Source organism: Vicugna pacos, chromosome 10 (genome assembly GCF_048564905.1).
Source record: "Vicugna pacos chromosome 10, VicPac4, whole genome shotgun sequence".
NCBI classification, from domain to species: domain Eukaryota; kingdom Metazoa; phylum Chordata; class Mammalia; order Artiodactyla; family Camelidae; genus Vicugna; species Vicugna pacos.
In genome coordinates, this window is record NC_132996.1 from 2,218,282 (window position 1) to 2,245,469 (window position 27,188).

The following is a 27,188-nucleotide window of genomic DNA, read 5'->3' on the forward strand; positions in this document are numbered from 1 at the left end:
TATTAAATAAATTTTTACAATATGTGAGATATAAAACTGGAGTAAGAAAGTAAGATTGACAGAAATAAACCATGAGCTCAAAAAGAGACTGTAGTATGCATAAGTATATTTTACGGGTGGGATTTCAAATCAAAGAGCAAAGTATGAATTCAATAATTGTCCCGGGACAATCAGAGAATCACCTGGAAAAAGCAAATTCTATTCCAGTCATAATGACCACTAGAAAAATTACAGATATTGATGTAAATATTAGAAAGTATTTCTTAAGAATAATATCAAGGATAAAACCAAAAAGAAGACATTTACTAGCTTAAGATTATTTTGGGCCACAACAGAAATAAACCTACTGAACAAAATGAAAGGCAAGAAATGACAAGAAAAAGCTCTGTGATACATGTTGATGAAGACAAGTGGTTAATGTTGATAACATGCAAAGAGCTGTCACAAAGCAACCAGAAGCTCCCTCACTTAAATGTTTGCAAAGGACAAAAGGGATCATTCACTTTTTAAAAGTCAGAAGGCTAATGAGTGGAAAATGCTCAATACTTCACTGGTCATCAAATGCAAACTAAATCAATGAAAAAGCACTTTGCCTCACCATATTGCCAAACATTTTTCAAACATATTCTAGCTAGTGTCCATCTGTGGGAGAAAAAACTGTGTGAGATCTTTTTGGAGGATGACATGTCAATGGATATGTAAACTCTGAAAAACGTGTGTACACACAGACTCAACTCCACTTTTAGGAAACGTTTCGTTTAGAAAAAAATCAGTTCAAAAGATGTACTCATCAGAGCATTTACACAGCACTGTATACAATGGTGGGAAGAAAAGCTGAAGTGAAATCATATCCAGCAATAGAGAATTGGTTACATAAGTTATTTTACATCTTTTCATTCCCCACTGGAGAAGGAATTTCTAGAGTCACTTGAAAGGAGCCTGTGATGTATGTAATTGTCACATCCAGGGACTAAATTTTCAGAATCCTTAACTAAACGAATACTCATACAAGATCACAGGAATGTTTGTACGAGAAGGATGCCAGTCAAACACCCTTTCTGACAGTGGAAAATGGAGAAAACTTACGTGTTCACCATCAAGACAATGATGTGGCAAATGAAGGCGAGCTGTGGGCAGTAAGGGGCCGGCGTTTCGGCGTGGCCCAAGGCCTTGTCCACAGCACTCTCCCACCAAAGTTGTCCTTGCAGAAGAGACCAAACCTGTACATCAGGAGACCCCTCTATCTGAAAGGACCAGGTGAGTCTGGAGTGGGAGGACGTTTATGATATACACCTGAGTGAATAAACCGAGCTTCAGAAAACATATAGTATGGATTTATTTTTCAATAAAGTATATACACACACACATATACATAGATTTCTCATATACGTGTCTGTATGTATGTGTATACATATATGACAAAGGCATAAAGGTCATGAAATATATACTCCACATTGTCAGCAGCTTTTACTCTCAGGAAAAAAGGGGAAGGGAAGTAGGGGACTTTCGGTACCACCACAGTTCTCTTTTCAGAATTTCAATTAAGTATACTTGGAATTTAAAAGCTTATTTAAGTCTGAAGTAAAATGGACGATGCCTCCACTAGACAGAATGCTATACTGGTCATTAAAAATCATGCCAGGGGAGATAGAATATTGTAGAAAAACGTGTAATAAGCCGAATGGAAAATGGAGGTCTCCACGTAGTAATCAGGCATAAAATGCTCGCTGGTTTTTATGACAGAGGTAATACACATTGATGAAAAGAACAGAAAATAGATGTTAAACTGTTAATTATTATCTCTGAGTAGTGGGACCAGGAAAGACACTTTTGCCCCTTTGTTCAGACTTTTATATTAAATACACATTATTTTTCATCTGAAAAAAGCATTTTTAGATGTCTAGTAAAACACATTGATAAACATGCACGAGTACTTACGGAAACAAATAACTAGGAGACACCACAGCAGCGTCACACAATGTAGAACAGGCGATCCTGAATAACACCACACAGTTACATAAGGACCCACAAAGTGAGAGCACCTGCTGTAACAGGGCGTGGCCCCCTTCTATTTGTCAGTTGTGTCTTCAGGGCTGAGGCAGTTCTCAGCACGGCCAGTGTCAGTGCTGGTGTCTGGATGGATACCACTGGAGGTGAGGGCACCTGCAAGCCGAGAGGAAGGACAGAAATCATCCTCTGCTTTTCCTGTCTTGTTTCTTTGTTACTTTAAAAGAGAGGCTTAAATAAGATAAAGAATCTTCCCTACTGAAATTTCAGTAATGAAACCGTTTTTAAAGTGTTCACAACTTATATTCTGTCTATAACTGTCTTTTCAACAAAGCATCATATTTATTAAATGTTAATTAACTCAGTTAATTAACTATCTGTTGAAACCCATTAAAGAACATGAAATGCACTATGTAAAACCACCGCGCCTGCAGTGACTAGCTCAGCTGTCTTGACGGCAGTGCAGGCATCACCCATCATCCCGTGGCCCTGAGCTCCTGATGCTGGTAAGAGAGCACGCTGCCTCCTCAGATGGAGAGAAACGGTGAAAGCATTTTCTGAAATCTACAGCACTGACAAAACATAACTGACAAATCCCAGGCTCCTTGGAGGCTGTCATTTTCTGCTTCTGGCCAACACCCGTCAATGAGCAGAACCACCCCATTCCTGAGCCATGGGACTCACGTGGGAAGCAGTTTTGGAGAAATTTCCAGGTATAGAATGTAACCAACTATACATAGAACTCTCACAAAAGAAAAGATGCAATACTCTGGTATTGGAACACACTCAAAATATTCTCCTAAGCCTTAGTAGATGGAAAGGCTGGGCTTCTCCTCAGCCACTTATTAATTTCACAGCCAGTGAGCATCTCCCACAAACCCTGTTTCCCTGTGTCTGCTAGAAGCCTGAGGCACACTGCTGCTGTCGATCTTATAAGTCACAAGGCAGAGGCGTGTGTCTCATGCCTGCAACCCTCACACAGGCTCGCCTCCTAGCCTCATTGTCTGAACTTGGCCCCATTTTCTCACCTGTTTATTTTGGTATCTGTTTTTCTGTAAGCTGCCTGAAATGCGTTTTGGAACAAGTCAGAAGAATCAGTGGGTAGGTAAATGGACTGAAGGAAAGGTCAACAGAAAGAAGAAAGAAAAGGGGAACAAAGAAAATTTCCTATGCAAAACCCTCTTCTAGTCAGGGAAGGAAACCACCACGGAGAATTGTGAAGAGGCAGGTAGCTTAGGACTGTTTCCTGGATTCCATGAAAAGTCACACCAAGAGATGAAAGGGTAGAATTATAAATAATAAAAGAAAAATAGCATGCATGGTTGAAAAATATATCTACAATATGTACTTTATAATGAATAGATTAAAATCAGCAGGGCCCAATAACACAATAATTGGGTATTCACAGAAATGAGAATCCCATCTCCAAACCACAAGGCATCCCTTTGGAGAAGAGAGTCAACACGGGACGGTCACAAAGCCGTCACCACAAAAGCTATGCTATCCTGCACTTACGAGGAACGAGCAGGTATGCTCGGGCTGCCAATGCGCGTTATTTATCCCACACAGCACCTCTACGGGGGGGGGGGGACGCCTAGCGAGCCCCGTCTCTGCAGGACAGAAAACAAGTCCGTGAGAGGCTAAGCCGACCTACCAGTTCTCCATCTCACAGGACTGGTCACTCCAGAGCAGGACTAGAACTCGGACCCACATTTGTAACCACAGTACTACCGTACTTTATGTCCTTTTTGTGTGTATAATACATTTGTTTCTGGCATGAAAGGATATGTAATAAATGTTCAGTTGTTTTGTCTATCTCATTAGCTCACAATCATTATATTTTTGAACTGTACTCTTTTCCCCTGGAGAAAGAATGGAAAGAGCACGTGTCAGAATGAGTTTGGGCTCCATTCTTTATCTGTTACCTCATCTCATCCAAGTCCCCAACCTTGGAGAAGGAGCAAATATTCTCTTCATTTTAAAGAGAGGGCTCCAGTGATGGTGACTTACTCAACTCGAAAACGAAGGCTGGGGAAAGGCACATGCAGCAACCAGAGCAGTATCATCTGTAGGAAGGCAAAAAGAGCTCAGGGGAGGGCTCAGGGGGTCAGGTTTATTTAATTTCATTCGATAAAAGAATACCAAATTCTAAAAATACTAGCATGCAATGTATTTGCTCTTTCTTGACATCTAAATATTTCCACAGCCCACATGTAACATTATCATGAACTAGTGAAAGGAAGAGTCCTCAGGCAGGGAAAATCAATGCCACAGGCAGGCTGAAACCCAGGCTGGAGGAAAGGAAGGTAAAGGGCATAGATAAGAAGAGGGGAAATTTTGGGAAAAAGACATTATCACAAGGACTCTCAAGCATCATCCAACAATCATATAATCATTCATTCAAGAGAGAGTTACTGACATCCTATTTTGTGCAAGATTTTACAGAGGGCAAAGAAAGACCGCAGGGTCCATGGTGGCAGCAAGTGGTGGGGAAATAATACAATTCTGATCCCGGTACCTTGCACACTTGTACTCAGTATAAAGGCAAAAAAAAAATAAAGTAAAATAATACTATGTAAACTCTACGCATTTTTGAAACAAAATTAAAGAAGACCTAAATACCTGCACAGACACACCACGCACATTCATGGATCAGATGACAGCGCTCTTGGCATGGCAGTGCTCCCCAGAGCGATCCGTATACTCAACGTGGTCTCGATCACAATCCCAGCGGGCTCCTCTGCAGTAACTGACTAGCTGCTGCTACAATTCATATGGGAATTCGAGGGTCTCAGTAACCAAAACGTACTTGAAAAAGGAGAACAATGTGAGAGGACTTGTAATTCTCAATTTCAAACCTTACAACTGTATCTCCAGGTGAGATTAGAGGCCATTTTTAAGTTATTACTGTGGTTATCCTTATTTTCTAAATTCTGTACCATGAATATACCTGGTAGAATAAGAAAAATAAAAAGTAAGATATATTTTAAAAATTGCACAACAATTCATTCATTGGGGAAAAAATTATTTTAACTATAAAGAGGTAAATAAATATCTAGTGAAAAAGGACTACTAAAAACTAGTGTGCATATACAATTTTCATAATTTGAAAACTGAAAAGCACAAAGACGTCAAGTTTCTAGGGAGACCAATGCAACATATTAATAGTTATTTTCAGAAATTCTAATTTAACAATGAAAACTCTGGAAAGGGAAAATCGTGACTGAGAGCCAACTGCAAACACATGGAGAGCAAAGGCCTAGAAATCACAGCTCCTTTAACTCTGCTACTAACTCAATAGGAGAGGAAATTCCTCACTGAGGGGACAGTGGAATCCCATGCATAAGACAGGATACACAGTACAAACTGCTGTATTAGGGGAGTGAATTTCTTAGGAGAATTCTAAAGTTACAACATTGCTTAAAAACTATAAAAACACTGTCAGACAGATTAAAACACACAATCATATATATTATATACAAACATATGAAGCCTGCTCTCATGTTGCATAGAAATACAAACATATTTGTTCATTTATAGGCATTGATTAATTTATCCCAGTTGGAATATTTCAACTAAAACAAATAATCAATACTACACTTCTCTTGTCAAATCTACTTGATAAGTTATTCTGCTATATAACCACAAAATGTCTAAGATAGATCTAAAATTAGTGAAAAAGATCTTTGTATGGTTCCTTGAATTCTTCTCAAAATTCCAAGCTTAATTTTAAAATAGATCTGAGCAGAATTTCTATATTATCTATTCCCTTATAAAATAAACAACACAGTCTATTGTCAAAATTCTGTCCTTACACTGATTCACGAGCACCGTATCCTCACAAAATTGCTGGACTGAAAGGCACTATCCAGACACTGTGACCGAACCAATGAAACACAAGGAAGACAGTGACCCTATACTGGAGGGTTTATAATCTGTGTCAACACCGGGGTTTTTATTTGATTGGTTTGACTGGGTAGCAAAATAAAATCAATCAAATACTTCCTTCTTTGAGCATTCTGTAAGTCATGACTGTTTCTAGTGTCATGAGCAGGAAAGACTTAAGCATGACTTGATTAGATCAACTAGCAACAATCATCACTGGAGAGTGAATAATAAAGAAGTTAACTGACAGCAATGCTTCTGCCTACATGAGACCTAAAATAAACCTACACTGGTTTCTGAAAGGAAAATGAGGAGATGAGGTCCCCAATGAGAAAACAAACTAACAAGAAATCAAAAAAGGAAAGACGTTTTCATTCACGATTCCAGGCATTAGTGGAGCATGGTGGTGAAGAGCACAGATGCTGGGGACAAACATGAGTGTCTGAGCTCCCACAGCACTGGGTAGCTGTGACACTGATATTTCAGTGAAATTTTCTGCATCTCAGTCTTCTATCCATAGACTGGGGAGAACAACCACACCCATCTCCTAGAACGGTCCTACAAATTAAGTCATTTTAGATATACAAGTTTAAATAAAATAATTCAGATTTTAAATAATACCCCAAAAGCTCAAGGAACAAAGAAAACAGAGATAAATTGGAGTTCATCAAAATTTAGAACTTTGCTTCAAAGGGCACCATCCAGAAAGTGAAAAAACAACACACAGGAGAAAATTTTTTCAAATCATTTATCTGATTAGGAATTTGTATCTCCAAATGTAAGAAAAAAAAAAAAACTCCTACAACTCAACACTAAAAAGGCAACTCAATTCAAAGGTGAATAAAGGATCTGAAAAGGTATTTTTCAAGGAAAATATACAAATGTTCAATAAGCACAATGAAACGATATTCAATATTATTAGCTGTAAAGGAAATGAAGTCAAAACCACTAGGAGAAACCGTTTCACACTCACTACAATAGGTTATAATAAAAAAAAGAATAACAAGCACCAATGAGGACACAGAGGAAGCGGAACACGCAGCCCTTGCTGGTGAGGACGTAACACAGTGTGGCCACTTTGGAAAACAGCTTGGCAGGTCCTCAGAGAGTTGAACATTTGGTTTCTGAATGAACCAGAATTCTGCTGTCTGGGCACACACGTAAGAGAACTGAAAACAAATGTCCACATAAAAACTCCTAAAGGAATGTTAACGGCAACACTACTCATCACAGCCAAAAAGCAGCAACAACCCAAATGCCTATCACGTGATGAATGGGTAAACAGTGGGGCCCAGCCATACAGTGGAATATTATTCAGCAATAGCGAAGCATAGAGCACTGACCCAGGCCACAACCTGGACAAACATTGAAAACGCTACTCAGTGTGAAAGAAGTCAATCACAATAGACGGCTCCACTTACAAGAAGTGACTCGATTTACATGAAATGTCCAGCACAGGCAAACCCACAGAGAGAGAAGAGTGGCTCCTTGGGGCTGGGGGAGGATGGGGAAGATGGGAATGACTGCTTGTGCATACAGGGCTTCCTGTTGGGGGATGAAAATGTTCTAAGATTGACTGCGATGCACAATTCTGGGCATAGAGTAAAAACCGCTGTACATTTTAATGGGTGAATTGTATTAAAACTGTTAAGAACAAAAGCATCTCGGGGCAGTACCTTCCAGAGTAAATGCAAATTGCTAACTTTTGTTAGAGGAAGAAGAAACTGTCCTCAGCATGATAGCAGGAGATCAGCAAATGTGAGTTAACCGGAATTGGACAAGAGCATTTCACTTGAAACTGTTGCTGAGTGTACATGAAATATTCAGAAATACGAAAATCAGTTTGACATTACGAAGAAACATTCTGCTTCAAATGCAGATCAAGTATTGGGCAAGCCCAGCAGCTACAAAAGTACAGAGAAGAAACTTGGTTCTTAAAACAAGCACCAGAGCCATCAAGGAAATCGTGGTGAGGAAAGCAGGCTGCCGAAAATCTGGAACAGTTTGCTACAAATAATTTCTCCACTGAAAATTTAAAAATAAAATGAAACTGATGAAATGCTCTGTTGACCTCACGTGAATGGGCTTCCTCTGGTGCTAGACTCTTCTGTAACCCCGATTGAAAGACTCAGGAAAATCAGCATGGCTCCTGGGAGTCCCCAAAGGACTGCCCACCAGCACGCTGACCACCATCAAATCTGCCAGCGTTGTATTACAGAGAAGAGACCAACTTCTGAAAGGCACAGGAAATGTTGAAAAGGGAAGAAAAGGCCGCAGTCAGTCCTGGGACAGAGGCCCTCTGAGCAGAGGCCAGAAGGCTGCAGGTGAACTGCAGTGGCCCTGGGGCAGGAAGGGACCACGAGGGAACAGATCTCAATTCTCTTCTCTGTCTTCATCTGGTAGGAGAGATAAAGCCTGCATCGTTCTCACCTGGAACTGTGGGTTCTGGCTGGCAGAAGTCTTACCGATATGGAATGATTATTTAAGACTCTGTGGAAAAAGTCAAGAAATCGAGAGGGAGTAGGGAGTCAACTCCAAGAGGCTCTCAAATGCTCCCATATTTATTGTGTATAATCAAAGGAAAATTCATTAGCAGTTGTGTGATAGTAAGGAGGAACTTCGGGAAAGACAGGGTGAGGCAGAGATTGTAGAATACACAATGAGTACAAAGGATTAGTTTAATTTTAAGGAAGTAATGGGGTGAAGGGAACAAGATACATTTTTAGATATGTGAATTACAAAGCAGACCACCAGACCAGCCTGGTCCTTGTTTTGGGGATAATAGACTTTCTAACAGCACACAAGCCCAGCGTTTATAGCTGAGGGCCTCGGTCCTTGCTTTGCAACCAGCAGAGTGCTATCTAAAACCTCAGCTATTCAAGCAAAGCATTGTCTCTGCTTTTTAAGGCAAGGAGACTGGAGTGAGGATGCACAGGTACTTGCTTGCTAAGCAGTTTCTAAGCATACTTTTCTCTTCTTAAAGTTCACGGGCGGCTGGGGTGTGTTACAATTTGTTAAAGCAATCATGGGCTCTCACATGGAACCATTATGGAGGACAGCCTAGGATGACAAATCCTGGCTGTCAGTCTTTTTCTGCCAGCTGCAGCCACTCTAGCAGGGACTAGACACATCCGTGAATAACGATCCTACATAACCACCCACACTCTTAACTCCTGGTGCTTGAAACTTAATAGTAGCTCTACACAACTTACCGTAGAAAAGTTTCAGAAATAAAAGTTATTATAATCCTTTTATATCTCATCATATTACTGATTTTTCTGATTGCTCTAAGCAGTTTCTACTTGATAAAGCACCTAATTCTGCAGGTGAATTCAGTAATTCCCATTGGGCATATCTAGCCAGCTTGGACTCGCAAACTTCTATTGGTCAAATACCGATAAACTTAATTGATTTCTTTGTTTATCAATTTCAGCCCGGAGGAGAGGGAGTGTCACTGTTCCTCAGCCCAACCTCAACACTTTTCTCATCAACTCAGGTCTCCTGAAAACAAAACAAAGCATTTGTTACCCTTCCACTCTTTCCACAAACCCAGCAGGAAACATCAGCCTGGAGAAAGAATTCAACACAAATGTTAAAAGAAAAATCTATAAACCTGAAGCAACTCCATCTCCGAATCATGATACACAATGGCATGAGAGTAAGTGTGTCAGGCACAAAGCATGCGTGAAGCTGACCACCTCACTTCTATTCTTCAAAGGAAGGAAGGTTTTCGTATTTTTTAGTATAATTCTTTGTCATTGTTTCTGATGCCAAAAAGTAGTTTATGAAATAATTATGCACTGCAATAACAGACATTTATTGTATAAATTACAGAAGGCATTCAGAGGGGTAGGAAAACCCACCTCTGTAAAAAATGCAAAATTTCTTCCCCTGTGAAGAACACGTATACAAAATGCAACAGAGAATTCAAATTCTTGTGGAGAGGAGCAAAAGTCACAGAATCAAAGCAAAGTCATTACAATGAGTCAATTCTAAATTCACTGGACAAACATGATCAATGCATTCAAATAATATTAAAGGCACACTGTTAACCATTCACTTAATGATCTTAAGGCTAGAGGAAGAATTTCCCTCTTTAACAGACAAAAGAAATCAATAAGGTGCCCCAAAAAACAACGACCAAAGAACAATCAGTTTTTTAAAAGTTTTGATAAATCAGTATGTTCTAAAGATCAAAATCCAGAAATTTTAAACATTCATTCAAACCACAATGAAACAAGCCTTTAAAAAAAAAATAGAAACTAAGCACATGGATCATGTACATAGATCAAGAGAATTTCTTGTACCACTGGAAGAAAGAACAGGCAATTGCCTTTTACTTGAAAAATAAAACTACTTTTAAAGATAACTGCTAAAACACATTTCATCATTCATGTTGCCTTGAAAAATCTGAGGCACTTGTATCTGATCAGAAAAGCAATTCTGAGTAATAGCAGGTTACAACTCAGTGCCAGTTTGCTTTAGAAGAAAAGAGAAATGAAAAGCTACTGTTTCTCATATCCTGCACAAAGTGTGTAGTGCCTCCTTGCCTCTTTCTCCTCCCATTTTCTAAGCTCATGCTCCCCAACCCTTCTGAAACAAGTATGAGAACCTCTTATTCACAACAATATGCCAAATGACAAACAATATCAATTTATTTGTGTAAATATATGACTACACCTTGAACTGGAGGAGAAAGGTATCCGAAGACTATATGGAACTTATTTCTACCTTCCTGAAATCACACACACAAACATTCACACAGACACAGACACTTACCCCTGGATTACTGGGCAATTCACAAGCTTAGTACTTACAACTTCTAGAAGATAACTTTTTAGTTAGCTTAAAATACAAAACTGTCAGCTTTTGAAAGCCTTGATCATCTGCTAAACCATCCAAATACCAAAGAGACCCAATTAGCCTTCTCTGTAGAATGTAATTTCCCTTGATGGCAAAACAGACCCTAAGAAGTACTGGATCAAAGATTCGTGTTTATCACTACCTATGATCGTTTTTAAGCACATTAACAGATTCAGAAATTATTTCTCAACAACAATTATTCTTATTGAAATAGCATACGTGTTCAATTGTATATACCGAGACTAGGTAACTTGATGGTGTTTAAGAGCTATTTTGTTTATTGCAATAGTTATGTTCAAGTGCAGACAAGGAGGGCGTGTATTATTCAATTGTAAAACACCTGCTTAGCATGCACAATGTCCTGGCTTCATTCTGCACTACCTCCAAAAAAATAAATAAAAATAAGTGCATATTTAAAAATATGAATAAAGTTATAAAAAAATGCAGACTAAAAACCACTGCAATCTAGGTGCTACAATTATACAAAAAAAGGGTTTGTATCAAATACTGACTATATGCCAATCACAGAGACAACCACAAATCACACCTGACCACCATCACGTGTGATTCTCAGCAACCCTACTAAGTAGACACGGAAGAGAAACCCGGCTCTGCGGATGAGGAGACGGAGCTCGGAGGAGCCGGGGACGCTGACCGCCCTGCTCCCCGTGACACCGCGTCAGCCCAGGGCAAGCGCTGACACAGCTGCTCTGAGGGGACACCCAGCTGCACGGAAGTTTGGGGCACTGGGGAGTCCCAGAAAACACTAAAAATTGTTCAGTGGAAAACCAGCTCAAATATATTACACTGTGCCTCATCCTTTAAAAAGGGAAAATGACTGAGACCTTTTTGATGCCTCCGTGTCCTTTCAGCCATCATCAATTATTTGCATTCTCAGCATGACCAGTGATGAACTAGACCCCATTTGAAGTGCACTCAGATGGAAGAGCTTTTAAAGTTATTTTATGAAGTTTGTAAGACTCTGTCTATGCCTCACACAGGCGGTCATCCATCACTTCTCACCTGTGTGGACGTACCACCTGAAATCACTCCTTTCTGCTTTTTAAAATCCCTTCATCTAATCCATACTTTTCAACAGCAAAGAAGCAGCTCAACCACAGACAGTGGACAGTTTTTCACCAAACGGACTCGAACATCCCATCAGACAACCTGGAAACTCTTTTCTTCTATTAAACCCACTTGCAGGTACTTCATCATTTTCTGATTGGTGGACTTGGCCGCTGACTGGCTTACTCAGAGAGCTCCCAGCCTCACATCCGGGGGTGGGAGAGGACCCCGCTGTTGGGGGAAATCAGTGCGGTTGGTGGAAATCCTCCAGCCAGGTCTTCTCGGGTTGAAGTGCCACAACGTGCTCAGAAATCATAACGTCAGCACCCCTGGGCTCCCATGGACTGGTTTCACATTAACCAAACTCATCACACACTGATGAAAGAAAACCAGAAACTTAACTTACTAATGTAACAGAAGATGTGAAACTGAACCAGACTGAAATATCAGAGTTCAACCATGAGTACATTTTGTCCTCCACCGCCCAATCGCGGGCAGGCAGTCACATGCAACCATGGACAGAAGCAGAGCAGGAAGGGATTCTAGATTAACTCAATGGACTAAATTTCTGTTATAAGAACAGATATACTGCCTGGAAAACAATTAACGCCAATCACAGTGCACTTTCCGTAGACAGTGGCCGAGATACGACTATGAGCACCTGTGTAACTCTCCTTTCCCTTTCCTTTCTGGGCTGACTTATGCACAGGGGTAAATAAATTCAGGGATACAGATAACGCTAAACACCCAAAGCCCATCTCTGGGAGCCTCAAAACCAGACAGCCAGGGTTTAAATACCAGCTCTGCCACTTACTACTTCTGTGATTTTGGCCAACTTACTTACCCTCTGTATGCCTCAATTTCCACATTGTAAACCTGAGACAACAATCAAATCTTCCTTACTCGCTTGTTGAGAAGATTGAAGGATTCATTTCTGTAAAACTCTCAGAAAAGAATGTAGCACACTTTTGGTGCTCAACAAATGTTAATTTAATATCAAAGTGATTTACAAGTCTCCCTTCTAATCATTTATGTGTTTCCTGGCTAGTCTAAGTCACAAAGAAAATCCTTATTTCTACTTTTATAAACTCTTGGGGAGCACCCTTCTCTTCTATCTCACCACCTGTTTAAACCGTGGGAGGGGATGCCCCCTAACCACTCCTCTGGGCCATGGAGAGTGCTCCTCCCTTCACACCCCTGGCCCCTGGCCCACAGCTAGCCCTCATCACAGTAACAGAGTGAGGTGTGAGTCTGGGAAGACAAGCAGGGAATTTGAAATCCTTCCTTTCCCTCCAGTGTTGGTCACGATTGGGAAGCACCCGGGATGCTCAGTTCCATGGCAGGAAAGCCCTGTGCATGAAGGGGCAGGTCCTCTCAAGGGAAGGCTCGCTGTGGCCCAGAGCTACATGGGACAGGGTGAGTCTCTAATTCTGGGACACAGTGTCATGACATGCATTTCCCACAGCCCTGAAGTTCATGGAGAATGTGGCTTCATCAGTAACAAAGAAGACATTTATCGCATGCCTACTGTTTTGTGTCATCTCTCAGTTGGCTGCTGGAGACAACATGTGTATAAGTATTGGATCTCCTTAGGCCCTAACATATATGAAGTAACAAATAATTCTGTGGCTTAACGTTGGTTCAGGATGACTGTGTAACAGTTCTTACTCTGCTGATGCTTAATTATGGTTATAGGAACTATGGAACCTCCTCAAATATCTTTCATCATAAAACCAGCTTTTCTTATTTTCCTGTTTCTTAGTAATTGCCAAAGACTCTCAAATGATGGCTTCACACAAAACAGCAGCTAAAGTTTTTGAGCCCTCTTGACATAACCACTGTGGTAAATACTATACATAATTTCTAATTCTCACAATTCTACAAAGTAGATACGAATGCCCCCATCTCACAGACGAGGGAAAATCTCAAAACGAACTGACTCAGGTTCACGTGGCTCAGTGGCAGCGCGTGCAAACAAACCCAAGTCAAAAACTACACCCCTTCGTAAATGCACCAAATCTCCTACCAGCAATTAACACACAGCGGCGGGGTCAATACTCAGGGAACTCAATACGCTTTTCAGCTTTAACGTGCCCCAGAGGCCGCTTCTGGTTGTTTTATAAAATCCCGGCTCACTGGTTTCTAACACTGGAAGACAAGACGAATTTTACCATTGTTTGCAAAGCAAGTCTGAAATGTTCACAGAGACATGACAGAATAAAACTAAGATATAAGCAGAATAATTTTTACAGGTAGACAGACATAATGGACATTGGGCTATTCTGAAGCATTAAGGAAAGAAATCAAAATAAAATAACGTTGTTTAAGCCTTCTTTTACAAACAGGAAAATCAAGACAGCGTCACCTATGGCTAAAAAGACCTTCCAGGTTGCCGGGAAAGATGCAACAAAAAAATTGCCTGTAGGATCAGAAACGAGAATCAGATAACTAAAAGCTTATTTAGCACATACTGCACTTTGCTTCCGGGGAAGGGAGGGGTATTCAGTATTTAATCTGATATTGCTAATACTCCTGAATATATACAGAAGACATAGGCTCATGGAAACTCATCTTAGAAGAGGAAAGAATCCGGTCCAGCCACTTCATTTTGCAGGAGGGGAAACTGAGACATGGGATCTGTCCTCCTGGCAATCGGCAGCAAAGCTCTCCTAGGCCTCATGTCTTGCACTGTAGCAAAAGCACTGTACTAGGCACAATATTCATAAAAGTCACGTATGTATTTTTCCAACAGTAGGGTATCTAAGTATTTTGCAAAATACTTCTCAAAGAGCCAGGATATCATACAAGTTTATTGAAATACAAAAACATTTATTTACATAATAAAACAGCATGAGCTTTATTCTCTCTATTAGAAAAGTGACATGTCAAATCAATATTTTGATATTTTAAACCTGTTAAGAGTGCAGGAAAAAAAATCAAAATTTTCTTTAATCGCAAGAGAAGCTTATTCCCTAAAAATGATCAATGTGGATTTTACTAAACTTAATGGATCTGGTCAGAATCCCACGAATTTAAATGTCTGAGTGGATGGTTACGGCAACATGAATTCTGAGTTATAACAATACATATTCTGTGTAATTAACCTTCAAGGTCATCTGATTAAGGCAATTTAATTAGTCCCTGTCTCACTAGAATGATACAAATTTCATTAAAACTTCATACTACACTAAAAAAAATGAATCCTTGTTACTTTAAACCAAATTCAAATATATCATATATACATATTGAATATGCATCAGAAATAAGCGAAACTCTTTAGTATTCAGAGTTGATCCTTCTAAAATATCTGTCATTGTGACAGCACAATTTTATTAATTACCTCTTGGGTTCTTTGTATACAAGGCGTCTAACTCTCACAGTCATACAAAGTAAACGATATTACTCAAATTTCACAAATGAGGAAATGCACATAAGCCATGAAAACAACTTACATTTTCATCAACAGGAAAGAGAGGAGTAAAGATTTTACTTACAATATTCACTGACAATCTTTTCTTCCATATTAAGACTACATAAAGCAATTCAGTCTTTGTAAGTATTTCTGTCAATAAGGGCCACTAGAGAAAAACAAGTAACATCATTAGCACTGGTTGGACTTTCAAAGCCCACTTCTCTTTTGCACTATAATTATTTTTAATGTTTGGTTTTTAGTACTTACAGAGCACTAAAATAAAAAAAATTAACTTTATATATAATTATCTGAGAATTAAACATTTGTGAAAATGTACAATTTTAATTTATGCCACTCTGTCTCACATTCTCAATGTTGTCTCTCCTTTGAAGGCCTCATCAGGCTGAGATCACTAAAATCGGCCATTTATGGAGCCACAGGAGTTCGGGTAACCACTTAATGGGAGACTAATTAGAGGAGCAATAGAGAACGCATCCTGTGCAGCCTGGGTTCCAGCACCGAGCTAGCCACCGCCAGCTGCGCGTGATTCGGGACAAGCTGCTCCATCTCTCAATCCCTCAGCTGCAAAAAAGGGGACACTGATACCTACCCTCAAACACCTGCTATGAAGTAAAACAAGAGGAAAGCATTTTAGACTAAGGACCAAACTCAGAGCGAGTTTGGTCATTATGATGATGAGGATGGCTGTTAGTAAATTAAGCTAGGCCAAAAAGGAGAAATCACCTTAAAGGAGAAACATTTTAAGTCAATGAGCACTTCTTTTTGGATGCATTGCAGAATATTCTATTGATTTTTTTAATAAAACAAGTTTTGTCCATTACTTATAGATTTACAGGTTCATGACAAGTCTCCAGAAAAAGAATTAGAGGCCTCTAACCTCTGAATACTAAGAAAGTAAAGTTAAAAAAAAATTACGGGGGAGATTATACCTCATTTTGGACAGTATGTGCTTAGCGTGCATGAGGCCCTCAGTTCAGTCCCCATTAACTCCATTTAAAAACTATGTTTTTCAAGAAATGGAGAATTAAAGCAAAAAGATGGAGGAATACAGAATTTTTTAGAGAATCATCTCAGATTTTAGATTGGGAAGAAACCATCCATTTCTCAGAAGAAATCTTGAGAACTATGTAAACTGGATCTGAGATGTCTAGTCTTCTAACATTATTCATGAATTCATATTATCAAGTCTTAAAACTACCTGATAACCCACAGTGGGTGATACTGATCATAAAAGCTGCCAATGCGGATCGAGCTCCGGCTCGGACTGCTCTGTTCTGACATCTCTGCCCCTGAGGCCTCACCAGGCTGAGAGCACTAAATTCGGTCATTCATGAGCATCTCATGTAAGTCCTCCATTTGCGTTTCTCACTCTCCCCTCACCACCCCCTCTGAGGGAAGCACTTTTATCATCTTCCCCACCCGCACACAAGGCCACTGAGGCACAGAGACTAAACCTGTTCCAGGTCACATTGGCATTGAAGGACGTCTGTATTTCTGCTGTTTTGCTTTTGACAAAGGAACCTGAGATATCAATTCAAGGCAGACTGTTAAATAATCAAGTCTGTCAGGTCTTCACCTCAAAGAGCAGATGCTATAAATTCCTGATGTAGGATGAGGCTGCCGCTACAAATTGGCCCAGCTTGAATTTCATATCCAAGATGAAGCAGCGGAAACACGTAAATATTCACGACTGTCAACTCCGCTCACGGGTCTCGGCCCTTCACTGCCTGAACGGGGGTGAAATCCCCACCCGGGTCCGGGAGGGAAGCGCGGCTCTTCCCGGTCTCACCCAGGATTCACGGGCTATTTCCCCCCACACACTGGCCTCAATGATTAAAAGCTGACAAGATTTTTACACCATGCAAAACTAAAAGACATTTCTGCAGATGGAGCACTTTCCCAGGCTTAAACCTTTTTTGCCTACACTCAGCAAGGGGGAAAAATGAAACATGATTCTACAAAGTCTCTGGCCCTCAACATTCACAGGAGTAGAACGGCCACAGCACAAAATGGCTCTTGACATGGCAGAATGAGAGCAAATTAAAGCCGCTCTACAACAGGCACAATGAGACACAGAGCTCAGCAGTCTTCTGCACACTCATGGTTGTGCAGCCCTCACCACCATCTATTTCCAGAACACTTCATCACACCAAAAGAATCCCCCTTTCACTAGCAGTCACTCCCTAATCCCCCTCCACAAAGTCCCTTGCAACCATCACCTGCTCTCTGCCTCTGCATGTGCCTATTCTGGGCATTTCAGATCACTGAATTCAACAGTATGTGGCCGTTTGTGTCTGGTTCCTTTCACTTAACGTGCTGTTATCAAGGCTTGTCAATTTTGAAGTGGTATCAGCATCTCTCTCTTTTTTTGGGGGGGGGAAACGTTAAAGATTATTAGAAGGTGGTAAGTACTATCAAAAAGAGTACAGTGGAGCATAAGTGATTGGGTTTCAAAGGGAAAAGGGCGGGTTGAACAGTCAGGGTGGACTTTCCAAAACAGGTGGCCTTTTTCATTTTCCTCTTTTTTTTTTTTTCATTTTTATTCAGTCTTACGTGTGAATAATGTTCCACTACATGGAGATACTACATTCTGTTCATCGATTCAACAGCTATGTATGGACGAGGTTCAGAAGAATGAGTGTAAGTGGTGACTAGCAGGGATGGCATTTAAGCAAAGGGCAAGATGTGCTTTCAAAAAAAAAAGCCAACAAACAGAGGCACAAGGAAATTCACTGCGTTTCTGAGCAAAGTGCATGCTTGCTTCGGCAGGACTACCATGCAGGGCTGGGGCGTATATTGGCAGGAATCACGGTGTGGGAGTCACCTGAGAAGACTCCTCACTGCAAGCAGCTCAGCCAATTCTCCTCCCTCATCCTGTATTGTTAGAGCAATGTTTCTAGGTTACTCTTATTTTAAGTAATAGCACTTTACTGCACATCTGAACATCTCCATCAGACCGCATTACCTCCAAGCCACAGAAAATCATTCACTGACCAGAGCAGATCCAGGACATAACGGTGATGGATCAGGGAGTCTTGCAGCATTCCAGCATGCAGGCACAAACCCCACATGTGCCCTGGTGATGTCTGGAAAATAAAATGCATGGAAATATCTCACTGCTGGTACACAACATCTGCCCTCAAATTGCCCCAAAATCATGCTGGCAAAGCACTACTCAACCCTCTCAGTACAAAAAAAAAAAGGTAAGAAGGAAAATTAAGGCTCTTCCATTGAAAACCAGCAACCATCACTGCCAGTATCTGAGCTGGAATGCTCCTGACTTCGAAAACCACTGCGCATTTACATTTCAAACGTGAAACTCATATATGTATTTCACGTAGATGATATTGCAGTAGGACTTTTCTTTTCAAAATTTCCAGTTGCAAAATTAGCACAAGAAAGTTTATGTTTCAGGTTTAAAAAAAGTCAATTATCCTCCACTTTCTTAATTTTGAACTTACTATTATTTTATAAATGGAGCTATGCTGCACATTTTAAACAAACTGTTTGATTTCTGCAAACAAGACCTTTATGACCTCACTATTTTAGAGCAAACTTTAACGATTCTTTGAGAGGTGAGGCCTGGGGGGCTCACTAACAGCTCTTTAAATACTGACAAGGATGTGCTATTAAGTAATGCCAAGGCTCTAACTCCACAGTAGCTCAGAAAGCAAAGAAACTACACCAAAAACTTACTTTAACAATTTTATATATTTCTATTCTTTTGAATATTAAATTTCTTAAAAGATATGATTTTTCTTGAAAAAGACAACAGCTGTATTAAATTTCCTCTCACCAAGCAATCTTTATCATGAATAAAAACCCCTTTGGAAATCGAAATGACAGGACGTTTCTAGCTAAGTGAACATCCAGAACTGAACACAAACTTAGATCCCATCAGATCTCACTCGAACGAGCTCAACAACGTCCTGGGCTACCCTGGAAATTAGCTCTTCTGTTCCAAATGTTGGCTGAGCTAAGATCATCACACAAGGCAGGGAAAGAGAGAAGAGGAAAGTTCAGCTGACGGCCTCCATCAGTTTCCTTCCAGCCACAAGGTACCTCTAGGGCGGCCCCGCTAACAAGCCCCCAATAAGGAAATCCGGCATCCACACTGCCCCTGCCGTCCCCAAGCAACCCCGACGCCCTTCTCCCAGCCTGTGAATGGTCTTCTAATGATTCCTCAGTTGGTGGCACCCTCCCCCTCTTACCCGCTACACACACACACAAAGCCAAAGCAGCCTTTCCCAAATCACAAATTTGATTACATCACCCCACTTCAAACCCTTCAGAGGCTCCCTGTTGGAATTCTAGCCCCACCCCAGACCCTGCTCGCCCAGCCTCACCTCAGTACCCAGGTCCCCAGTGACCTCAGGGGCCCCCTGACCTGCTCCTACTTCCCACTTGCCTCCAGGCTCATTTTGACTGTTTCCCAAGGAAGCCTTCCCTCCCTCCAAAATCCACAATTTGTTCCTCTGTTCCTAGAATATTATAGGCTAAGTAAACTTCTGACAATGCTAAGCTCTCAAGAAGCAAATACATTTTGCTTACTAATGTGGCTACACCCTCTCTCCCCTAGACTCAAAGAAGTGCACGTGTTATAAATAAATAAATGACGGGGTGAGTCTCAAAGTGACAGACATACCTACTCTCACCCGTCCCGACCCTTCTGTCTGTAGAATATCAGAAGCAAAACCAGAAGTACCTTTCCTGAGGGTCAAATTCTGATGACACCATTCACTGCCTACTGTGTCAGTTCTAGTAAAACCCAAGTTCTTCCAAAGCCCTCAACCCCAGACTCTCTCCAGTGTCCTCCCCAGAAGGGACACCCTCCACCCTGGACCACACAGGGCACTCTCCCCGGGTCCCCACGCCAAAAGCCTCCAAGCGCCTGCCCGGGCTGCCCCTGCGACCTGAGCCACATTCTTGACTCTTTCTCCTGGCTGATTCTTACTCTGTTATCACAACTGAATGTAGAGCACATTTCTTCCAGGAAGTCCTCTCTGATAATGTCCTTTAGGTCTTCGCTGGGCTCCGTCTACAGCAGCTGTACATGGTGACCAACTGGGTAGTTGCCCCCTCCTTTGAGACCACGAAATCTTGGGGGCCACGTGGGAAGGAGTGAGAGATTGCAAGATGGCTGGGGGAAGCAAAAAGCAAAAATCACAGCCCAAGTCCCAAATTCAAGGACACTTTCTCAGAAAAAATATAAACTATTTCACACGTGTGCAATTTGGCTAATATTTTTGTGGCTTGTGGACAGCAAGAACTTGGTGTTCTAGTCCAGAACCAAGGTTACATGCAAAGAAATGTATATATTCTTATCCAAAGGAAACCAGAGCTGCTCAACAACAGTTTTCATTTAGAACTGAAAGGAAATTTGATAAAGGCAAACTCTCTCTCTCTCTTCTTTCTTTTCTGGAATCATATAATTTTAGAAGTATTTGCGTGACTAACAGACGGCTACAGCCCGTGATTCTGCACTGGAGTTTTTGAGGCTGAGGAAGCCCAGATCATATTCACTGTGTAAATGCAATCACACCAACACACTGACAGGAGCCCTGGTGGTGGAGCTGATGTTCCAAAGCAGGCAACCATATGTTGTAAAAGAACTCTAAATAGAAAGCAAGAAATGCAATGTCCTGTATTCAATTTCATTTGCTATATGGGCCATTAACTGATAGTATATCTTGACTAATGAAACCCAAAAATAAATTGTCAACGTCGATTTTCTTCATCTGATCGTTTTATGCTAACTTTGGATATTAAACCCTCACTCCATAAGTAAAGCTCAGGCTTATGCTGCAGCACAGCTACAGCCCGTGGAAGAAAGCCAATCAAGGGAGAACTGGAGAGTTTCCCTTCAGAAGATGCCAAGTCTGGTTTTGCACCTGCACGTCATTTGCAACCACGTCATTGACAAAGGAGTAAGACCTAACATGTGCGGGGCGAAAAGCACTGCGGTGCTTCCGAACCAACAGAGAACACTGAGCTTTGTGAAACAGTCCTGAGGCACTTAAATCATACTTTTTCTGAAATGCTCCAAAACTGACCCACTTCACCATTCCAGGCACAACAGGGAGGTACCGGAATTAGTAGAGAGAACATGCCCTTGACGTCTGACAAGGCCATGCTTGAATTCGGCTACAGCACTTACTAGCCACTAAACGGACCAATTCCTTAACCCTTCTGAGAAGGCTTCCCAATCCACAAAAGGGGGCTGCCACCGCCCACCTGGGAGGCATGGATGTGAATGCAACAGGCAAGTAGGGCGGCCGACTGGTACCTGACACGGGGCCTGGCTAGTTTCCCTCCGCTGCCCTTCTCCCTCTTTGAACTTACACTGTTCCCCCGGTAAGGATCAAGCCCCCAGAACAGACTGCCCATATCTTCTGTGTATCCCCGGATACATGGCTTACCCTTAGGAGGCCAGAGAAACAACTGCCTCCTCCCAAGTCACTATCAATGTTCTTAAGAGTCTGGGTATTTTTAACTCTATTTTGCAGGGAGACTAATCCAGAACTTTCCAAGCACCATTCTCCAGGTCGGCTCCCCTCTCAGCGCCCATCCCTTCTCACCTCAGATACTTTGTATGATTGCCTTCTATTCATGGGAAAGCGAGTCCGGTAGGGTGGGACTCCCTAGGCCTCCCTCCCTCCCTCACAGGTGAGTGTGACTACTTTCTCCCCACTCCAAATCCAGCTTCTAAGAAGTCTACCCTCCCAGACCCTGCAGCCTCTGCACATTCCCAAGACACACACATAGCCACGACCCTCCCTTCAGATTTCTTCCTGGCTGGCCCTGCCCATCCCCCGGCATTAGAATGAAAATGGCATTAGAATGAAAATCGCAAACGCGCTGACTGACACACCAAAGCTGCATGGTCTGGGCTTTCCTCCAATCCAGGCACAGCCCTGCCCCCCCAGCCTCAGTCTGCAGCTCTCGAGATGATCTAATTCACAAGCAAGGCTGTGAACACCAGCTAAGAATGACGACTCCCAACGTGTATCTCTAGTCCTGCTCCTTCTCCTGAGCCCCAGTCTCATAGGAAAGAGTGTCTCTTTGAAGTCCTAACTTGGATGACAAATGGCACCTTAAAAATGCCTCATGTCCACCATTTACTCTGGAATTCGATTCCTGGCATGTACCTCCCAGACTCCCCATTTTAGTAACAGCCCCAGCACCCATCTATGTGTTTGAGGTCACATTCAATTTCCCCTGTTCCCTCCCCCCGGCCCTGCCCTGGAATCTGTCATGTAATTTCCTTCACTAAGCCCATCTCAAGTCTAGTTCTGCAGGGACCATGGCCGGAACCCCACAAGCTCACAGCATGGTGCAGTGAGTCACAATCCTCCGTAGGTTACTCCCTGGAGGGGGAGGCATCTCCTGGCACGGGTCACCTCAGAAGGCACTGGATTCTCACAAAGGAGGCCCAGGAGAAGTTCTCACGTGGTCTGAGCTTTGAAGGGCCCGAGGTCCGGGGGAGCTCCTAATTAGCAGACACATTTGCCAGTGAGCATGCGAGGATGCAGGAACCTAGGCAAGACTGTTCTCACTCCGACCCCTGGGCTCTCGGGAGCCACGGGAAATGCCTGTGTCCAGGGTAGTACAGCCCGGCCATCACAGATACCAGTCTGCATTTGCCAACCCGGACAGCAGAGACTCCATCTACTTGCGACACTTACTTCTGTTCTGTTCCCCACCCAGAATGTGATGGACTCATTTAGATATTCTGTCCTGACCCAAGCGAGACAAATTCAGTGAAAAATGAAGTGTCCACATTTGGACCAGAGCATGAAATGAGAAACAATGTCTCATGGTCAGCATGATGGTGGTGGCCAAACACTTCCACCGGGTGAGATGAACCATGGTGGGGGTGAGAATCCAAGGTCCTAGGTCGGTCAAAGCATCTTCCTTCACGGTTGACTGGGGTGTTGGAGACTGACTACCACAAACTAAAAGAAGCCGTCAGTGGTGGACGTCAACTGCAACAGAAACGGATTCAACTCTTTACTGCCAACATGGGTTAAAAGTAAAGGCCGGGGCAGGGAGGTCTGCACGGCTGCTGAGGCAAACCACACACCCAGCTGTGAATGCCCACTGGCTGGAGCAGAGAGGAAGCTACGGCCCTTTTTGCAGTCCCTGTGTCCAACAGATCCAGGTGAGCCAGGTACTTAGGAGAAGGCCATGTTGTCCTGATACTCAGAAAACCCAGCCTCATAAAGGGAACAAAAGAGTGGCATGGATTTTAGACCCACTTCTGCCCCTTTATGAAGGCAAAGTAAGGTAAATGGCACGGGGAAGTTGAATGCAAAGGAAAAAAAACTGACTGCTTCCTCCAACAGCGTCCCCTGCAGCTCCTCCATCCCGATCCTGCCACTTCCTCATCAGTGACCGCCGGCCAGGAAGCGCCCTCACACACGTCACACAGCGACAGCCAGGAACCACATGCCGAGCACGTTTGTGTAAAAGCAGGAATCGAGCAAGGTGCTGCAGACTTTGACTTTCCAAGTTTAAATTCTCCATGAAAAGAATCCCTCAGCAGCCGCCTTAATCAGTTCGCATCTCACTTCTTCAAAACAATCAAACAAGTTTAATAAGGGCGCATTTGTCACCAAATATAAGGAGGACCAAACATGTCCCTCAAAGTAAGGATTTTAACAGGTATCAAACACCAGTGGGTGATGTGCTAACAAAGCAAATATTCCAAAAAATTAGAAATTAAAAAGATGACTAGGATAATACACGGATCAAGGCATCTGTTAAGTTTTTGCTTTTTAAAGCGATGGAGACAGCACGGAGGGGGATCTGGCTATTCCCAATGCAGGGTGTGCACAGCCCACATTTTCAGAAGCAACAACATGCTCACTGAGCAGTGCAAGAGAAAAATGAACGAAGAAAAAGGAGAAGAGGAACAAGAGATAATTAAAAACACACAAGAAGAAAAATGATTTTTACAGCATGTACATGAATTTACGAGAGTGTGTGAGGCCAGGGACGCGGGGACGGTGAGACCCACCCTCACCTCCTGCTCCAGGGGAGGCAGGGGCCTGAGGGGAGCGGCGCTGCCGGGGGACCCCAGTGTGGTCAGCGCCCCTAACCAAAACTCCACCTACATGCATCTAGGCAGCTTTTGAGCTACAAATTGTGGTCACATTTCAGGCTCACTTCCACCACGAGTAGCAGGAGAGAATAAGGCTCTTCTCCTGAACCAAAGCATTGCTTTATAAATTAATGACTGTGGAATAGAAAAAGCAACAATGGAATAAAATGACTGGAAGAGAATGTGCTTGACCCGAGCTCACTGGTCACGTTAACTCACTGACATTAAGATGCTGGCTGAGCCCTTATGGTACCAGAACAGAATGACCCACAAGGAGGGAGGTTTAATGCGCTGCTGTATTTGATGCCTGGAGCCATGCGTGGTACACGAGGTTCTGGGTAAACAATGGTGACAGTGTCTTCCACTATGGGCTAAGCACACATCCAGCTACTCCGCCAAATCCCAAGGGCAGACTTCAAAAGTCAAAATCAAGCTGACATTCTCTGGTGTGTTTTTAGACTCAGAGCGAAGCAGTTGCTTAGCAAAAATGTCACCAGTGCCTCCTATGACAAAAGAGGAGGCACTGGCCTGGGGGCTGGGGAAGGGCTCCGGGCTTCGACTGCTCACCCACCAGTCTGTCCAGGGGTAGAAGGTGGTCCCTGCTTATGTTGCACCGATGCACCTACCTTGACTGACGCCTTGGGACTCAGCAGGTGGTGACAGGTGAGGTGAGCGGAGCCAGCCTTGGTGTACCATGGTGCTGGCAGCTATGCTTTCAGCAGTGCCCAGGTTCCTAAACCTGACACCTCATCTCCAAGGAGAAGAAGGGGAGTGCGGGCATGTAGATCACAGGGTCCTGTGAGGACAAGTACAGATCATGGACACGAAATGACTTGCCCCTTCCTTAAGCCATAGAGGTATGTTCGGGAGGAACAGAAAATTCATCCAGAGCCCGCTAGGCACCTCACGCAGGTGGGACTCGGGTCCCCTCTGCCTATCACTCACAGGGCTGGTCTCGACATTCTTTTTATCAATTATCTGGCATCTTCTCCTGCAACTTACCAACAACCAGAAAGTAGAATCTGATCTTAGTTAAGTTCAAGAATCACAGAGCACCGCCTCCACAGCGGGCCCGGCAGCATGTACCAGGTCCTCCGACCGTCACCTGTGGGACCGCCATGAGCGATCTCCAGACTCAAGGACCGAGGCCGTAGGCTGGGGGGACACAGCTTCGCTCACTCTCCCCAGCAAAGGGGGACCACCTCTCGGCAAAGGCATCTCACCCTCTTCTGCATGAGGGACAGCACGATAGATACACGGGGAAACAGAGCAGAAGGTGGGAAGCCCAGAAGAGCTCATCTGCACTTCCAAGGCAAAGTGGGGTCGTTGACTTAATCACAGTGACAAAGTGAGAATGAGCATTTCTCTGTTCTCTACCATACTCCGTGATACGCCTTTCCCTGCATTAGGAGTTAATTCGGAAGTCCCTGGCAGTGTTTCTGATATCCAAACCTGGCATGGTGGCTGTCGGGCAGGAAGAGAGGGCCTGAGCCGAACAGGTGCTGGGCCTGGGGGGCAGGAGACACTGGCTCCAGCCCCAGCTCAACCAGCGCCTCGTTCTGCCTCTCGGGATTCAGCATCTCATCTATAAACAAAGGGTTGACACTGTCTGAGGACAGGCTTCCCAACAAAAATGAAATGAGAGCCATGTAAAGAAAGTTTCCCAGTTGCCACATTTAAAACGGTAAACAAAGAAACAAACCAACAAACAAAAAACAAATACTAGAAACAGATTTTAAGAACAGATCTTACTTAATCTACTGTATTTAAAATACTAACATTTTGACATGTAATCAATATAGGAAGTAACATGATAGTTAATATTCTTTTACTAGACAAGCCTCAGCGTCTGATGTGCATTTGACCTACAGCACATCTCAACACAGACCAGCCTCCTCCCCAGTGCTCCTAGCATCAGTGACTGTGGCTACTCTATTGGACAGCAACTCCAGGGGTCCCACCAGTGGTCCTGGCTGAAAAGCGGGAGTAAGTGTCCACACTAACCCTAAAAGGATCTCTCTGAAACAAAGGCAGGTTCACTTTTAAATGTCTGTAAACCGGCGGGCTGCCCCTCTCTCCCCCCTTGGCTACAAGACAGTCTTCTTCTTTGCTGATCCCTTTCTGGATGTAGGGAAGAAACCTGGCACACAGCCAGGGTGGACTGGCCTCCAGGGAAACTTACCTGCTGTCTGTCTTCAGTCCCATGACGTCCTCCTTCTCAAACGGGATGCAGAGGAGGGTGATCTTGTCCCCAGACTTGTCGGGGGCACCATCCAGCTACTTGGACTTGGGCAAGATGAGGAGTGACTCTGTGAAGTCCTCGATCCTCTTCTCCACCAGCCTGCAGTCCTCGTAGATTGAAGGCCACGTTGGTGAGCAACTGCTCGGCTACCTCCCCATGCAGCACAAAGACAAAGAGATGAGAGTCATTAAGCGTGGTGTCATTCAGCTCCTTTGCACATGGAGCTTCTCGAAGCCCTTGGCCGAGAGGCAGTCGGTAATGGTGACAAGGCCCACGACCTTGCAGTGGGTCTGGAAGTCGCTCCACCCATTCTCGGGAGCATAGTGGTGCCTGTAGTGGATACAGAGTGTCCACTGGGAGCCGCACGGGCTGATCTGGCTCACCGAGGAGATTCGCTTATAGATGCAAAAGAAATTCTCCTCTGAGATGATCCCCACGGGTTGGACCACCACGGGAAGAGTCTCATAGTCCTCAGCACACTGCATGTACTCAGGGATGCTCATGTTGCAGGCCCTGCTGAGAGGGGAGAGGAGATCGAGGTACATACTGTGCTGTGGGCTGTGGGCCCATCTGGGTTGCGGTGACCT

The 27,188-nt window shown here is 43.2% G+C and overlaps 1 long non-coding RNA gene across 1 annotated transcript; it reads right to left on the minus strand.

Annotated features, from left to right (window-relative positions):
• Nucleotides 1-2,061: 2,061 nt before the first annotated feature.
• LOC140698900 (uncharacterized) lies at nucleotides 2,062-26,747 on the minus strand. The gene is made up of 8 exons (XR_012076906.1): nucleotides 26,542-26,747; nucleotides 24,986-25,155; nucleotides 20,211-20,396; nucleotides 18,251-18,342; nucleotides 15,318-15,401; nucleotides 4,630-4,815; nucleotides 4,018-4,073; nucleotides 2,062-2,163 (listed from the first exon to the last, which is right to left on the minus strand). It is a non-coding gene; the product is annotated as an uncharacterized lncRNA (long non-coding RNA).
• Between the last annotated feature and the right edge of the window lie 441 nt (nucleotides 26,748-27,188).